Raw genomic sequence first — 16,999 nt, forward strand, 5'->3', positions numbered from 1 at the left:
GTGGGAAAATTGAAATTGACTTGCAATACATTTTCATAGTTCCTTCCCTTTGCCCCCAGGCTCTCTCTTCTCAAATCCACCTTACACACAGTTGCCAGACTTATTTTTTTAAAAAAATAGATCATGTTACTTCCCTGTTAAACCCCTCAGTTTAGGTCAGTCATTCAGTCATGTCCTACTCTTTGCAACCCCATGAACTGCAGCATGCCAGATCTCCCTGTCCATGACCAACTCTCAGAGCTTGCTCAAACTCATGTCCATTAAGTCCGTGATGCCATCCAACCATCTCATCCTCTGTCATCCCCTTCTTCTCCTATCTTCAATCTTTCCCAGCATCAGGGTGTTTCCCAATGAGTCAATTCTTCACATCTGGTGGCCAAAATATTGGAACTTCAGCATCAGTCCTTCCAATGAATATTCAGGACTGATTTCCTTTAGGATTGACTGGTTTGATCTCCTTGAAATCTAAGGGACCCTCAAGAGTCTTCTCCAACACCACAGTTCAAAAGCATCAGTTCTTTGGCTCTCAGCTTTCTTTATGGTCCAACTCTCACATCCATACATGACCACTGGAAAAACCATAGCTCTGACTAGACGGACCTTCGTTGGCAAAGTAATGTCTCTGCTTTTTAATATGCAGTCTAGGTTTGTCATAGTTTAAACCCCTCAGTGGTTCCAAACGGTAAACTCTCAGCTCCACAGCATGTCATTCAAAGTCCTTCCTAACTGGCTCCATCTATGTCACCAGTCCCATCTCTCAGAACTGCCTCTGTGTTTATGCATCTGGACCAGGCGCTTTCACCATTTTGAGCCTGGCCTCATGCTGTCCAGCTGTCAGTATGGGCTTCCCTTTCACTTCACTTGTGCATCTAGAAAGCTCTCTCATCATTTAAGATGCATTTCACATATCACCCCCTCCTGGGAGCCTTTCCAGATATCCCTAGAACAAAATTTATCTTTCATTTCACTCTCCTTAGCACCTTACACATACATCTGCTAGAACATTTATTCTATTGTATTGCAGTAATTAAGGTGCATCTGTATTACTTAGGTTAGCAGCTAAGATGCTATAACAAAAACAAAACCCCCAAATGCCGGTGGTTTGAGCAAGTTCCTTTCTGTCTCACTTATAAGTCCCACCAGCATGCTGGCTCAGCTCCACAACATTGAGAACCCTGGCTCCTTCTATCTTGTTGCTCCACCATCCTTAGCGTTTTGCATTCATATGCATAGACCAACATACATGACTCTCCGATACATCTACCTTCTGGCCAACAGGACAGAGAAAGGGGATGGAGAGACTGTCTCCTGCCTTTCTTTGAAATGATCCACAACTCATACCATCACTGTATTCACATCCTTCTGGCCACATAAGGCTGCGGAGGGATCAAGGAAATGCAGTTTTATTCACTTGCTTCACTACACATCAGGTGTTATATTATTAGACAGGCAAGGGCAAATGGATCTTGGAGCAAATTGGCACTTGGCCACAGTCCACACCTTTAGCCATCTTACTGTCTGTGATCGCTCTTTATACACGTAACACTGTCTTCCAAGACAAGGAACTTCAAACGCCAGGCCATCTTGCACCCAACACCGCTGTCAGATCTGGAGATGGTTACCTGTGGTCTGGAGACCAACACACTTGAAAGACACATCTGCCCCCCACCCTCCTCCAACAGACAGTGATGGAACAAGAACCGCACACCGCATTTTTAAAACAATTCTTAGGCGGAAAATAAAACAATGGGAACTACACAGATGGCCCCAGTCCACAGCAATTACCAAGCCATGCTAGTCAGATGTTATAAAGACTCCTTGTCCTTCTGTTTTCTAGAAGTAACTCTTTTGTCCACTGTCCTCTTTGGCTCCTGGCTTTGCCCTCTGGGAGACTCTGGTCACCACCCTCCACAACCACATCTGAAGTGGGCATCGAAGAATATGCCTCTTTCAGGCTCCTGGACTTATTTGCTTCCAGTCAGTTCCGTGGGCAGGTAACTCAGCCAAAGGTCTTGTCCTGACAGAGTTTGTCAGGCTGAAAACTGGTTGTATTTTTTTAGTGGCTTCCGTGCTCTGCCCAGACCCCTCTCTCAGCTTCATGGCTGCTATCTTCAGGCCATCTGAGACAATAGACCAGGGTGGAAAGGGAACACCCTTAATCTGATCTTGGCTGCTCAGCTGGCTCCCGTAGTCTGGCAGAGACTTCTCACCTGGGAAAACTTGAGAAAGACTCAGTCTTAACTCCTACCAAGGCTGTGCAGAGCCAACTTTGGTCACGCCTTCTATCTGGGGTACAGAAGCACTTAGTGTTGACAACTCTTCGACATTCCAAGTTTCCAGACTCTCAGTCAACTTAGACGCAGGCAGCAGGCACGGTGCCCCCTCAGCAGAACCGCGTTCCCTTCTGTCTCTGCTTGCAAACAGGCTGAGTCTAATCTGAGCTCATCTCCCCTTTCTAGGAATCTGCTGAATGCAGCAAGAAGCAGTCAGGACCCCCCAGTTCTCAAGTTCCCTAGTGTTGCAGGCTCAGAGAGCATGGGATCTTCCTGTCAAGGTACTGACCACAGATAACAGTTTACTAAATTTTCTGCCAGAGCCTAACAAGGGTCACCAACTTTCCAGTCTGCATATCTGTGTCCATCCCACCTGACTGTGTAGCGAGTGCCACACATGTGAGTAATTTTTATGACAGTCCTCTACTGCCAGGTAGTCTTAAATCACACACGGCAAAGATTTTGGTGACTGTAACTGGGAAACCAAATATGATAGCAGCTTCAACAAGATGGAAGTTGCTTTCTCTCTCATGAGAGAATCCAAGCTGGTCTGATGGTTCTGCTCTGTGACATGAGGACTCTGGATTTCTTTTGCCTTGCTGCATCCCTGTCCCAGGAGGATGTTGCCATCCCTGTGGTCCCGCAGAGTTCACTCCCAATTTTCCACTCCAGGGAACAGGAAAGGGGAAAGGGGCTGGGGAATGTGCATTTCAGAATTTGAACACACCGCTCTTGTTCACCTCCCTTTGGCCGTATGGCTATACTCAGTTGCAAGGAAGACCATGAAAGGCACTCTGTACTCTGGATGGCCATGTACCCAGATGAAAACTCGGGTGTTCTATCACAAACAGAGAGAAGGGGAGGGAGTGATGTAGTGCAGGGGTCCCCAACTTCTGGGATCTAATGCCTGATGATCTGAGGTGAAGAGCTGATGTAATAATAATAGAAATAAAGTACACAATAAGTGTAATACACCTGAATCACCCTACACCATCATCTCACCCCTGGGCCATGGAAAAATTTTCTTCCACGAAACTAGCTCTGGTGCCAAAAAGCTTGGGAACCACTGATGTAGGGAACAATTAGTCATGTCCGTCACAGCCTGTCTCCTCTTGAGAGAACTCTTTGAAGGGCGGAGACCTGTCTCACCAACATCATCCTAGGCACAGCCAAGGGCCCAGCACAGGGTCAGTGACTGCACATATTCAACATCAATTTCCCAGACCATAACCCGATCCCATGATGGCAGACCTCTGGGCCATGATCATGATTAAAAGGCATCTTTGCTGATGTGTATACAGTCTTGAATTAGGATTCAGAATAAATATTTTGCCCTCTACCAAAGAAGAGGCATCTTCACCGGTGTAACCTGGGTGCCCCTAAGCTGCATGTTTTCGAGTTCTCCAGCCCTGTGGAGTCACGTCCCGTGCCCAGAGGGCTTCCTGAGGTGGGTGGTTTGTTTCTCCCACTGCAGCGTGCCCCTCAAAGGGCATTGCTCCTCATCGAGGTCCTTAGCTCTGTGCCAGGAGTCCCCGTTCAGAACCGCCTCTTTCTAAGCTGGTGCCAGTCTCCTCCTTCCTCCTTCCCAACCTACCAGGAACCCAAGGCTCAAGGGTGTAGCAGATGTTTAAACATATTTAGGAATAATGGACAGTGATTTTAGCATCATGTGGAAAGCACTTCAAATTCAAGGTCACATACTACTCTTTCAGGACGTGTCGATCTTTCCCTGCCCCAGGGAACTTCCCCTTGGCAGAATTCCTCTGTTGGGCCCCGCTCTGCCCTACAGCACATTTTTCAAGCCTTCTCTCAACATCCAACATCTCTCTGTTCTCACTTGTTTCGGGGTTCCTTGAGTGCTCCCAGGAACAGCCCTCACAGAGTCAAAACTTCCCCCCCTTGCTTCAGCTCAGCCACACCCACTCCACGCTGTGCTCACTGGTACTCTGTTTTCTTTTTCTTTTTTTTTCTGTTTTCTAAATAAAGGTCCATCTCTGTTTCTCCAGGTAAAAGGACCATCAACCCAGAGGTGAATCATGGCCTTCTCTAGTAGAAGACAGAGGAGGCCACAATCCATCGGAACTTTAGTCATTTTATTTCCTCCACGCTCTACATACAAGATCTCATTCAACCCTCGAAACCCCTCTGCGAGGAGAGGTGAGACACTCGAGGTCCAGAGGTGTTAAGCCACAGTCCAAGGCCACACAGCAGGTGAGAGGCAGGGCGGGCCCACACACTGGGCTCCAACGGCCCAGCCTGGGAAGCAGCCGGCATCGCTGTCTCGGGTCACCCTGTGCGCTCTGTGACACGAGTCACATCTCTGCCATGGACGGCTCCCAGGGGACAGTGCTTACTCTTTCTCGCAGATGCCTAGCCAGGCTGGGGCCACAGCAGCCTCGTGCAGGCCTGCCTGTCCTGCCACCAGAATGGGATGGTCACTGTGAGGAAAGCCACTGTGCACAGGGCAGACTGCCTGGGATACTCTCTCAGGAGGTGCCCCACGCAACAGCCCCCTAAACACACCCATTCATTCTCCAGTCAGGCTCCCTGATGCCCCGACCCGCCCACTGGCAGGGACAGGTCAGTTCCCACTGGGTGGGGGAGTGGGGGCAACAGGTGGGAGGAGGAGGGCAGGGGAGGAGTGGGGGTGGGGGCTGAATTGAATAGCTGCTTTCTTCTCAGAGGCTCCCCCCACCCCCAGTGGTCACTGATTAACCCTCCAGACCAGATAACCCCTGTATAGGAGGAAAAAAAATGTGTGTTTATCTTGGGTCATAAAACATCAATATTGACTTCTCACAGGTGAAGCCAAAGGGGAAGAGGAGGTGGGGTTGAGGAGGGGGTGAGACTTGTCACCCCTCCCTCTCGAGGCCTGAGACACACTTGCCTGACACCCAGGGGCCAGCCTACCTGATCTCCTTCCCTGAGGAGAAAATTGGGTATTAAGGCTGCAGCAGCTAAAGAAGCTGGATCCCACCCCCTTCCACCTCAGAGTCATCCCTGCCTTTGCACAACCGCCCCCAATTATTCTCCACTCTGCTGCTCAGGAGGCCTTTTCCCCTGCCTGTCCCCCTCCCCCATCCCGACCCAAGCAGATAAGAGAGCGATCCAGATCACGGGTTGGATCTGCTGTTTCCCAACTCTGCGACGTGGACAGGGGATCGCCTTGAGGCCCGGTTTCCTCAGCTGTCACATGGGGTAGTCAGAGCACCCGGCTCACAGGGTTCCTTAGGGTGACTGACCAAGGTCACCTCTAAGAAGCACTTGGAGCTGGTGCTGCTGTGAACAGCATCACTTCCCCACCTTGTTCTCTCTTTGCTCTCCTCTCCCCTCCCTCCTGTAGCTTGAAGTAACCAACACCACAGACCTCCTTGCCCTCGGCTGAGGCCTCCCTGACATGGCTATGGGGTGGACAGTGCCGGACTCACTCAGGACCAGAGACCACGGATGGTCTGACCAAGGCTGTGGGCCAGCTTCCCTCTGGCCCAGAAGGAGTCAACGTAAACATTCTCTCTGGCTGGCATTTTTCATCAAAGGGCCTGAGGAAGGGGCCTGTGGCCACACGATGTTTGGGAGGGGGCTGCCAGCTCTAAGAGTGTGGCTCTGTCCTCCTCAGGGAACCCTACACCTGCATCCCGGCTCTTCTCCCCAGCCTTCATCCCCTTTCTGAAGGGTGCTCCTCCTGCCTCTCTTGGTCCTTCCAGCCTGGTCTGGGCCCTTTCTGCCCCTCACTTCATTCTGGGCTCCGGAAGCAGTGCGGGAGGCATTGGGCTTCTTTGATCCTCACCCAAGGCCAGGATTCTCTCCTCCCCGGCCCCAGGTGAGTCTCACCTGATGATGTGGGAGGCCAAGGCCCCAGCCCCAAGTGCCCTTCATCCAGGTGGCCGGAGGGGCCCTGTCCCTGGGCACCTGGTCAATTATTAACACTGAGCAAACGCAGGCCGGTGGGCCCCTCGGCAGGGTCAGGACCAGACAAAGGCCCTGCTGTCTCCCTGAGCTGCCATCTTGGTGGGGGGTTGCTGGCTGGCCAGTCACCCCACAGTGGCAACACCCTGCCTCCAGCAGGGCACTGGAGTGGCTGCCTCTCTGCAAGGAACTGGGTGGAGATAGGCTCTGGAAGAAGAGGAGGAGGGGGTGGGGTTTGGCCACAAGCCTGTTTTTAAGCCTCGGCTCCATATTTGTGGGCAAGACTAGGATGGGGGCTGGGGAAGCAAGGGCCTGCCTCGGGGCTCCCCAGGTAGGCTGCTTCTGCAGCATGTGCCACGGGGCTGCTCTCTGCCCCCTCCTCTCCCCCTTCATCCCCTCATCTTCCTTCATTTGGAAATGTGCCGAGTGTCTTCTATGTGTCAGAAGTGTCCCCCATCTCTCCCCATCCCCCCAAATTTCTGCTCCTTCCCAATGCCTTTGCTTATACTCTTCCATAATCTGGGAAACCCTTCTTCTTTCTCCCTCTGAATCTCTTCCTCCCCCAAGAAGTCCTCCTTGCTCACCTAATCCCATTGCCCTGGCTCCCTCACACTGAAGCTCTCATCTCACTGGGCCTGGGGCCCCTCGCCAGCTGCACCGTAAGGTCCTTAGGGGCGAGGAGCCAAGACTCCCCTTCCCCCACCACAGGCAATGAGCACATTAGCAGGGTTTCCGCCACAGGCATCCTAGCTCCCAGGTCCCATTGCCCTCTGGGCGCCGCCCCCCAATTCCATGCATCTCCAGCACCAGTTGATATCCATTCTGCCACAAAGGAGCTGCCCCACCCCAGGGAAGGATGAAGTAGGGAGAGACGGAGGGGTTCTTCAGGTTTCCCTTCTTGGCTAAAGACCTAGAGAATAGGAGGTACAGGACTGGTCATCAGCGGGAGGTTCCCCATACTGAAAGCTGACGTAATGTATTTTGTCCCTCATTCATTCACAGCAAATGCTCTCTCTACCCCACCTCTCCTGCCGCTATTGAATGTTCCTGGTAACTCCCTCCCTTAGTTAGGGGTACTGAGCACCTCCTGAGGACATAAGATGTGACCAGCCCTAGGGGAAGCCACTCAGGGAAGACCCCATGGTGACAGTCCCATTGGCAGATGTCTCTCCCCTGGCTGGGCCTAGAGTCCCCATATCCTGTGATGTTGCCTCCAAGTGAACCAGCTCACAGTGACCCTAGCTGAAGGCAGAAATGGAGGGGAGAGGGACAGAGGGGAGGGGCAGGAAGAGGCTGGGAATGAAACCCAGACAATGGGGAGGAGTGAGTGGAGAAGGTAGGCGCAAGGAGAGTAGCAGGCCCTCTGGGAGGGAGACAGGACTGGGGTGCGCCCCTCCACCCCTCTCCAGTAACCCCCGAGTGGCTCCTGGCCCCTCCCACTCCCAAGCAGGGATTGCTGGCCACTCCTTAGGCCCCTCGGTCACCAATTCCAGCACGATGGCGCCATCTGCTGTGAGGAGTGAGCAGCACAGCTTACTCCATTAAGAAGTTTGAGAATTTGGGGTGAGGGTAACTCCTATCTCAGGCTTTCCAGGTGGCTCAGTGGTAAGGAATCCATCTGCCAGTGCAGAAGCCGCAGGAGATGCGAGTTTGATCCCTGGGTGGGAAAGATTTCCTGGAGGAAGAAATGGCAACCCACTCCAGGGTTCTTGCCTGGAGAATTCCATGGACAAAGGAGCCTGGCAGGCTACAGTCCATAGGGTCACAAAGAGTCAGACACGGCTAGGCGACTAAGCATGCAACTCCCATCTCATGAATCTCAGGGATCGCAGCCTCTGTTCTGGGATCTGGGAAATAGCCTTCAGTGTGGGGTTATCTCCCATGACCCCCAGACACCTCTCAGACGGCCAGATTCTTTCTCCTGGCTTTCCAGGTCCCCACAGATAGGGCTGGAACCCTGCCACACCTCTCCCCTTTGGCTTGACCTCTCCTGACTCTCTGACCCCAGTAGAGTGTCTCCTTTCCTCTGGCTGTCCTGTGGTTACAGCTCCCAAGTGGCTTCCCCACCCCAACTTTTCCCAACTCACAGTTCCTCACCACCTTTCAGCTAAAGTCTGGGTTGGATCAAACTGAGCATGCTCTCTGCCCCCAGAGAGGAAGGCAGTGGGCTGGGGGCCAGGGGGGTTGGCTGGGTCAGTGTCAGGGCTGGGCCCAACCCTGGAGATCTTCGCTGGCCTTAATGCACTACTCCGAGATGAGCTGAGACAGCTCAGTCTGTGGTCCTGGCTGTTGCTCAATCTATAGGCAGGGCTGGGGGCTCTTCAGCCTTCTAAAGGCCTCTTGGGCTCCTTCTCTCCTTCCCTCCCCCTGCTTCTTCTCCCGCACCCATAGCCTCCTGGACTCTCCCTCTCCAGATCCTCATCCTTACTGCCAGGACAATCTTTCCAAACTTCCAAGTGATCCCTTCATGTTGTTCAGTCGCTCAGTCGTGTCCTATTCTCTGCGACTCCATGGACTGCAGCACGCCAGGATCCCTTCATGCCTCTGCTTAAATTCCTTCTTAATCTCCCTGTTGTCTTCTGGAAGAAACCCAAACCGCCCCACCAGGCAGGCAGGGCCACACGCCCTCTGGCCCCTCCAGCTTCATCTCTCCACAGCCTTCCATTCGTCCTGCCATGGCCCTGCCAGGGGCGCCTTGTGGTCTGCCGCACCGGGGCCTGTGAGCGCTTCCCTAGCCTAGAACACCTTCCCTTTGCTTGGCTCACTCCTCCCCTTCATGAAGCAGCTCAGACCTCACCTCCCGTGAGAAGCCTTTCCTGACAGTTCCCCAACCCCACCTAAGAAGGTGAGCTCCTCATATATTACACAAACAACCCTCAACCTCACCTAGGACGGGGACCTGGTCTTTGTAGCAGGTAGATATGCAGGAATGAATGGATGGATGAACAAATGAACGCACCTATGGCCAGGGGTGACAGCCAGGAAAATGGCATGCTGACCACCGGAGGACCATGTGACCCTCTGGGTTTTCTGCCCTCCCCCACCCGCTGAGCCCTGTCCCTCACTTGACAATCCCCTTCCTTGTGTCACTTCTAAGCCCTTCAGGGTCCCTACCCGACCTCACCCCCAGAAACCCCCTGGCAGCCTCTCTCTAGTCTCAGAGTGCCCTCCTCCACACACTCTTGGTTGTCCAGTAAGCAAGAATCAGCCCCGCACTCAGCCAGGCCTCTGCAGTACCAGGCCTCCTTCCACAGGGAACAGTTACTGGGATCAGGACCAGGAGGCAGGGTGTCTCTGCCGTTCCCAGGAAGCCTCCTGCTGCCTGACTGGGCAGCTCACTCGATCCTCGGAAAGCCCGCATCACTTCCCTTGGACCTCAGACATCATGTTTTGCGAAAGGGAAATTTCATCTATTCTGCGATGCCATACCATTTTTGAGAGCAAGGGCCACATAGGAAAGTGAGACTTCTAAGGCAAGGTTGTCACAAAAAGACATTGTTCTTTCAGATGACTTACTCTGGAGGAAGCCACCATCATGTCATGAGGACATCCAAGCAGCCCTAGAAAGGGATCCATGAGGTGAAGAACTGAGAGCCTCTGCCAACAGCCAGCACCAGCTTGTCAGGTGGATCTTAGAATCACGTCCTCCAGCCCCAGTCAAGCCTTCAGATGACCACAGCCTAGGCCAACATCCCGACTGTAACTTCATGAGAGATCCTGAGCCAGAAACCCCCTGCTAAACTGCTTCCAAGTTTCTAATCCCCAGGTTGCATGAATCTCAGCTAAATTTTGGACTAATTTATTATAGAGTGATAGATAATTAATAGAGATTTGACAATTTTATGATTCTCAACTCCTGGCCACAAGGTAACACACAGTGAGCTTCAAGGAAAGGGCTGATGACTAGAACTGAAAGTCCACAGCTGCCCCAGCACACGTGTACAGACATGATTACTGCAGAGCTGAGTCACACGTACCTACCCAGATGGGTCAAACCAGAATCATTCTTCATTTTTCTCATACTCTTTTCATCTTGATCTGATCATTCCTACTACTGACAAGCAGGGGGGAAAAGAAAAGAAGAAGCAAAAAAAAAAAAAAAAGAAAACCTTTAAATTGCTCCTTAGACATATCTCCATTTCCATACATTTAGCTTGGTCTCTTTTGTATAAAATTGCTGAGTTTCCCAAGATTTTCTCATCCCTTCCCCTTCTCCTAGCCAAGATAATTTCCTGGTGCAGGGAGATGTTTATGGACCTCATGGTGGTGGGAAGAGGGAGTTGAAGTTCTAAGTGGAGTCCTCTGCATTTTTATACACACACACAGGTGGGACAGGACTGGAGCCTCCTGGTCCCTGGGGCTCACTGGTAGGGGTGAGGCTGGAGAGGAGTGATGCTGAAGCATGTGGTCCCTGCTCTGGGCTGGTGGTACAGATCTTGCCTCTGGTCCCCGGGACTTAGGACCACCTGGGCTCATTCTTCCTACCCACTCCAGAACAAGCAGTGTGCCATGAAGCTGTCTCCCAGACGACTTTCCCCAGCCATTTCAAACCTCCTGGGTGGCATACTATTGCTTTGGTGGCATCTAGAATCACTGCTTTGCACAGGGAGTGTCACTAAAGTTTCCTCCCCTGCTGCAATCTGAGTCAAGCCCTACTCACCCCTCGAAGCAGGATTTTCCCTCAGACCTAACGGGTTTCTCCCACACAAGCCTCTGAGGTTGAGGGATGGTGCTGCTTTCTTTGGATTCCCCTTTCCTGGTCCCATTGCCGTTAGCAGCAGCTTCTCTGCAGCCTGTCTGCGTCAACCTTGCTTGAAGCCTTGTTTCGAAGCCCCCTCCACTGGGCAATAAGCTTCATCAGGGAGGGCTACAGGGAAACAGGAATCATGAGAAAATGAAAACACATCACTTTACATATCTGCATGCAGGGATCCATAGACACCAATATCAAGATGTCCATCTACTCAGGGCGCTATGGCAGACACCCTGGGGTGAGTGGGACCGGTTCAGGGACTTCTCAGTGTTACCCCAGGAGCCCCACCCCACCCTGATCCTTTGTCTTCCCTCTCAAGACTGTTTTCTTTTCTCCCCATCTCTCAAAGGCCTTGGGAGGGAGGCAAAGAGGAGGGAACTATAGATATTCCTAAGGATAAAAACTTGGAGGTGCCCATCTAGCTGGTGGATTTCCATGGCTTAAATGCCTCCTGCCACTCGAGGCTTCTGGATGCAGTCCCCTCCACTGGGCTCCAGACCCCTCCATCGGCTGCTCCGAGACTCCACTCTCTGATCTCTCAGTGGCTCTTCCAACTCAGCCTGTCCCAAACTGACTCGTCCTCTTCCTTAAGCTACCTGCTCCTCTTTCCCCAAACCCACATGCATCTGGTCCTCTCTGCTCCCTAAACAGCCCCCCTCTCTCCCTCCTTCTCCCACTGCACTGAGTCAGCCCTCAAGTTCCGCTTCCCATCTGGGTCTCCTCTCTCCACTGCCCTCCCAGCCCTTCATGGTGACTGCAGGACTATTCTTAGGGCAAGTTGGGTCTTAAGCCCTCAAGCTTAAACTCTTTCCCGAACTTCCCGGTAATCACAGGACAGGGTTTGGCAGGGCGGCATGCTGCGCCCTAATCCAGCCTACCCTGACCCTTCTGCTCTGATGTTTATGAGCAGCTTCACAGGTACCCAGACAGGCCTGGCTCTCTCTTTGACTTCCCTGTCACACGTGTTGTTGGAATGCTCACTCCCTTGAGTGCCTGCTGAACTGCTCATTTTTCAAGATCCTGCTTGAGTCACATCCCCTGGGAAGGCATCTTGAGTCAGAGTTAATCACGCCCTTCTTCTGTTACCATGGAACGTTATTCACGTTTCCCCTTGGGTGCCCCTCCCATCCTCCACCATGCAGCCTGGCCACAGCACAACCACCTCCCACCTGGACTGACTGTTGCAAGTGTCTCCTGACTCAGCCCCCTGCCCTTGCCCTCGCCTCTTCCAGGCTACTGTGGATACAACAGTCCAAGTGGTCCTCTGGAAAAACCAGTCAATAAACATCTCCCGGCTCAAAACTCTCCAGTGCCTCCCATCTCACTCACCATAAAAGCTAAAACCCTAGAGTGGCCTCTGAGATCTCCTGGCCTGGTCTTCCTTAACTTTGGACCTCCATCCCTGCTCCCCTTTCCCTCCCCGCCCCAGAAACACTGGCTTTCTTGTTGCTCCCGAACACTTGAGGCCCTCTCCTGCCCCTGGGCCTTTGCACATCCCCCAGAAACCCACTCTCATCTCCCCTATCAGATCAAGTCTTGGTTCCAGTCTCACCTTCTCAGGGAAGCCACCCTCCCAGGCCTGTGAACACTGCAACCAGCCTCTGGCTCCCAATCCCCCCTTATCTGCTCCATTTTCCTTTTTTACAGCACGTTGAAGAACCGATGCTTCCGAATTGTGGTGCTGGAGAAGACTCTTGAGGGTCCCTTGGACTGCAAGGAGATCAAACCAGTCAATCATAAAGGAAATCAACCCTGAATACTCATTGGAAGGACTGATGCTGAAGCTGAAGCTTCAGTACTTTGGCCACCTGATGCGAAGAGCCACCCCTTTGGAACAGACCCTGAGGTTGGGGAAGATTGAAAGCAGGAAGAGAAGGGGACGACAGAGGACAAGACGGTTGAATGGCAGCATCGACTTAATGAACATGAGTTTGAGCAAATTCTGGGAGATAGTGAAGGACAGGGAAGCCTGGAGTGCTGCAGTCCATGGGGTCACAAAGAGTCAGACATGACTTAGCGAATGAACAACAATGACAGCACTTTTCACCTTCTAAACTTATTAACTTATTTTTTAAAAAGCTTTATAGCCTGTCTCCCCTTCCAAAACTATCTGGTTTGTTTACTCATAGATCCAATGAACCTAGAGTATTGCTGAAACATGGTATACACTCAATAATAAATGCATGAATCAGTTAATCAAAGCTATTTATTGGTATGAATCAGTTAATCAAAGCTATTTATTGGTGGGCTTCCTCAGTAGGCAGTGAGGCCCTAGAGATGGAATCCATGCTCAGTCACCTCTGGAGCCTCAGGGCGTAGCCCACTGCCCTGGCCACAGTGGTTGGACAAGAACCACTTATTGAATGAATGGATAGCTGTTTGGAGGGATGAATAAACTAGGCCCTGCCCTTTTGGCTGAGGGAGAAAAGCAGGGACCTGAGCCCTCCACACAAACGCCCAGTTTTTCCTGGGCTCCTCCTGTGCCCTGATCTCCCGCATCTTCCCAGAGGGTCCTGCCTCAGCCCTTTCCCCTCAGGCCCAGGCCTCACTGGCTGTTTGTTTAGAAGGAGTTGATAAGTTTACCTCCACCCAGGTAAGGCTGTCTGAATACTGTCTAAGACTGGGTGCTTTCCTAGAAAGGTGATACATTGCAACCAGAGACAGTCCCTTAAGCCAGAGGATTGGAGCAAAGCGGTCAAACACCAGGTGTTTCGGGCTGTAAAAGGCTTCCGGGGCCTGGGCCGTGGCTCAAACTGGGGCAGCGGGGTGGAGGCCGCTGTGGCCTCTGTACAGGGTGCCTTGACCTTCCTGGGTGTCCTCCTGAGGACCGGACTTGTGCAGGGCTCAGCCCTGAGCTGAGGAGCAAGAAGGCCGCTGCCCAGGCCCCCCTCCGCACTCCCCGCCCCTCCAGTCTCACGCTCCTCCTACTATCTCAGGGGTACCGAGGAGGTAAGGGGTGGGGGTAAGACTTGGCGCCCCACCCCCCAGGCCTGGGATGGACCCCCGACGATGTGGGCCTTGGGGGTTTCCGGCTGTTTTTGTAGCCACAATCACGTGTTCCTTCGTGTAACCTGAGCCTCCAACACGGCATGAGCCTGCACCCCAGCTCCCGACCCACATCTGCTTCTCATTTCCGCCCCAGGAAAATGGCCCAATTTCCATGAGTCGCTGGCCCAAGCCCAGGCTGGAGCCTCTCAGCGGCCAGCCCCACCCAGCTGGGTTCCATTACTGGGGAGCGGGGTAGAGGCTGAGAGAACATTAGAGGCAGTGGGTGTGTCATGGAGCTGGCGGGGGTCGGGGGCAGGAGGCCAGAGTGCTTGGGGTGGTTCTGTCAAGACTTTGCAGTGTGTCCTTGGGGGAGTCCCCAGCCTCTCTGAGCCTGTTTTCTCATGAATAACACATGTGTTACTCTACTGATGGACATCTTATGGGGACTTGGGGGACCAGGGTGATTCTTTAGGATGAAAATAATGGAATTTTCCCCAAAGCCAAACTGAGAATAGATTGGCCTGGAAACAGAACCAGTGGAGCTGGCGCATGTCAGGAAGCTGCTGAGGACCCAGAGCCACTTCCCTACCTGCTTGGGCCCCACCCTGGGCAGTTTGATGGGGTTTGGGCCTAAGTCCTCGTCCAGGCTAATCCCAGCTCTCAGTTCTTGGTCTACCAGCATTTATTAAGCACCTAGGATGTGTCAGGCCCTGGGTGGGCAGGGGTCGGGAGACCAAAGTGATGAATACAACTTAAGCTTTTTGTCAAGGAACTTAGAAGTAAATAAATACAGTCCAACACAGCAGAGTGCGGGGGATATGAATGGAATGAGGCCAGAGGCTGGAAGTAACACGTTCTATTTTAGTTGTGCAGTGGAGATCCTTGACTTTTAAGATGTTCTTGATTTTTTTTTCTAATAAAATCTACAGCAAACTCCATCCTCCCTCCAACAAAGACCAGGACCTTAGAAAGTGCCCTCCAGACACCTCCCACCCTTCACATTCTGTGAAGAGAATCCCAAATCGGTTCTCTCTGTGGGAGCTTGTCAGGGACTCCACAAAGGGAGGTCCCACCTCCCACACCACCTCCCCTCCAGGCCTCTGGTGTCAGCTTGCTACCCTCACCCTGCACGGGCCATGCCCCACCATACCCCCTGCTTCCTGGTCAGGGGGCAGAGCCTGAGCTGGAAGCCGCAGAGGGCTGGTGGAGGCAGAGAAGGGTGATAGCACGAGACCCTTGGCTTTGCCCCACGTGCCTAGCCACTAGCAGCAGGACAAGAGTACCTCGTGCAACTTCGGGGGACATTGTGGGGTCCTCACCCCACCCATGGGCTTCCCTGGTAGCTCAGACAGTAAAGAACCTTCTTGCAATTCAGAAGACCAGGGTTCAGTCCCTGGGTTGGGAAGACCCCCTGGAGAAGGGAATGGCTACCCACTCCAGTGTTTTTGCCTGGAGAATTCCATGGACAGAGGAGGCTGGTGGGCTACAGTTCCTGGGGTCACACAGTTAGACACGACTGAGCAACTTTCATCTCACCCACAGGCCCCTGAACTAAACCACCATCTTGGAGGCCATTTTGTAGATGAGGACTCCGAGGAATAGAGAGGCTCAGTAACTTGCTCAAGAACAAATTGGTTGGTCTGGAACCTCATCTCTCTGACCCCAGGGTCTGTGATCTTTGCGCCAGCTTGGCACTACTCTGAACTGAGAAACCCAGTTCTGTCACTCACCAGGAATGTGACCTTGGGCAAGTCTTCAAAGTCTCGCTTTTCAAAATATGCTTTAAAAAAAAAAATCAGCTTTATTGAGGGATAATTTACACACGATAAACACACAGATTAAGTGTGTTTGACTCACCTGAGCTTGATGACTCCGGATGGATGTACACATGCCTGTCACAAACCACACAATCAAGATACAGAACATTTCCCTCCCTGCAGGAAGCCCCTCCTTCTGTAAAAGGGGCAAATGAGAGTACCTGTCTCCTGGCATGTCAGGAAAGGCAAATGAGGTGATACTGGCAAGATACTCAGCAAGGCTCCAGGCGTGAAGTAAGTACTCCGTCAACATGTATCACTTTTATGACTGCATCTTGCCTCCACGGTGCCCCCTTGAGGCTGGGGCAGGGATGGAGGCAGGTGCAGCAATGGTGTCTCTGAAGCCTTCTCCTCCCCATTGGGAAGGCATCAGCCCATCTAACAGAAGACTTGGGATAGACTCAAAACCTCTGTCTTCCTCCAGGAGCCCCGAGGGGCTGAGTGCAGAGAAATGGGCCAGCTCCTGCCCTCAGGCTGGCCCAGAACATAGGTCCTCTGTTCTGAGACCTTCCCACGTCTGTCTCCAGCATTGGAGGCAGGGCCAGCTCCATGAGTTGGCAAGCCATCAGTCACTCAGGACTCCATGCTCAGAAAGCCCTGTACTTGGTTTAATGTTCTGATGTCACCTTCTTGCAATCTTCAATAATTTTGAACAAGGGACCTTGAGTATTTATTTTACACTGGGCCCTGCAAATTAAGTAGCAGGTGATGATGGTGGTGAAGGTAGGGTGAGCTGGCTGGTTTCCTCCCTAGAGAAGCTGGTGCCATCCCTCTCTATGCATGCACACACACACACACACACACAGTCATCACATGCAGTCACATATACTCATTCAGCACTTTCTCCATCCCTTCTCTGTCACTCCCCACAGATGGGCAACAGGAAGGCCTGGGTCACACTGAGCCCTCAGCCACCAGGAGGCACCCACGCAATCTGGCAGCCTGCTCGGCCTGGAAACCCCCTTGGGGACAGCTCCTGCTCATAGGGCCTGCTGGCCAGGCCACCCGAATTCCCATCCTCTGACGGTCCTCTCCAGCCGCCTCCTCCCAACTCTGCAGCTCAAGTGTGAAACCACAGCTGGGCGCCTGCCAAGGGGGCTTGGGTTTCATCACACTCGACTTCCCACACCTCGGCCAGAGGCCAAGGTCTGATGGGGCTGCTGGCCTGAGGCCTGGCCTTGAAGGCAGAGTAGGGGTAGGGGATGGCCCCCAGTGCCCCCCCCCGGCTTCCTGTGTATCCTAGAGGACCCCCTCTCTCAGGC

The 16,999-nt window shown here is 52.7% G+C and overlaps 1 long non-coding RNA gene across 14 annotated transcripts in view; it reads right to left on the reverse strand.

The window, feature by feature from the left end:
* Positions 1-2,992: 2,992 nt before the first annotated feature.
* LOC147363429 (uncharacterized) overlaps positions 2,993-16,999 on the reverse strand; it is a 147,345-nt gene continuing 133,338 nt past the window's right edge. For 5 of the 14 annotated variants that reach the window (XR_015137080.1, XR_015137073.1, XR_015137071.1 and 2 more), the window contains 3 exons: positions 12,485-12,642; positions 10,840-11,046; positions 9,963-10,233 (listed from right to left, as the gene is read on the reverse strand). This is a non-coding gene — a long non-coding RNA (uncharacterized LOC147363429). Of the gene's footprint in view, positions 3,112-9,962; positions 10,234-10,839; positions 11,047-12,484; positions 12,643-15,650; positions 15,701-16,999 lie in introns of those variants that run through there. The other 9 variants (XR_015137076.1, XR_015137069.1, XR_015137078.1 and 6 more) reach the window with 6 other exon arrangements.

The sequence above is a fragment of the Bos grunniens genome, chromosome 11, assembly GCF_055505025.1.
Source record: "Bos grunniens cultivar Pamir isolate PY7600 chromosome 11, Bosgru_T2T1.0, whole genome shotgun sequence".
NCBI classification, from domain to species: domain Eukaryota; kingdom Metazoa; phylum Chordata; class Mammalia; order Artiodactyla; family Bovidae; genus Bos; species Bos grunniens.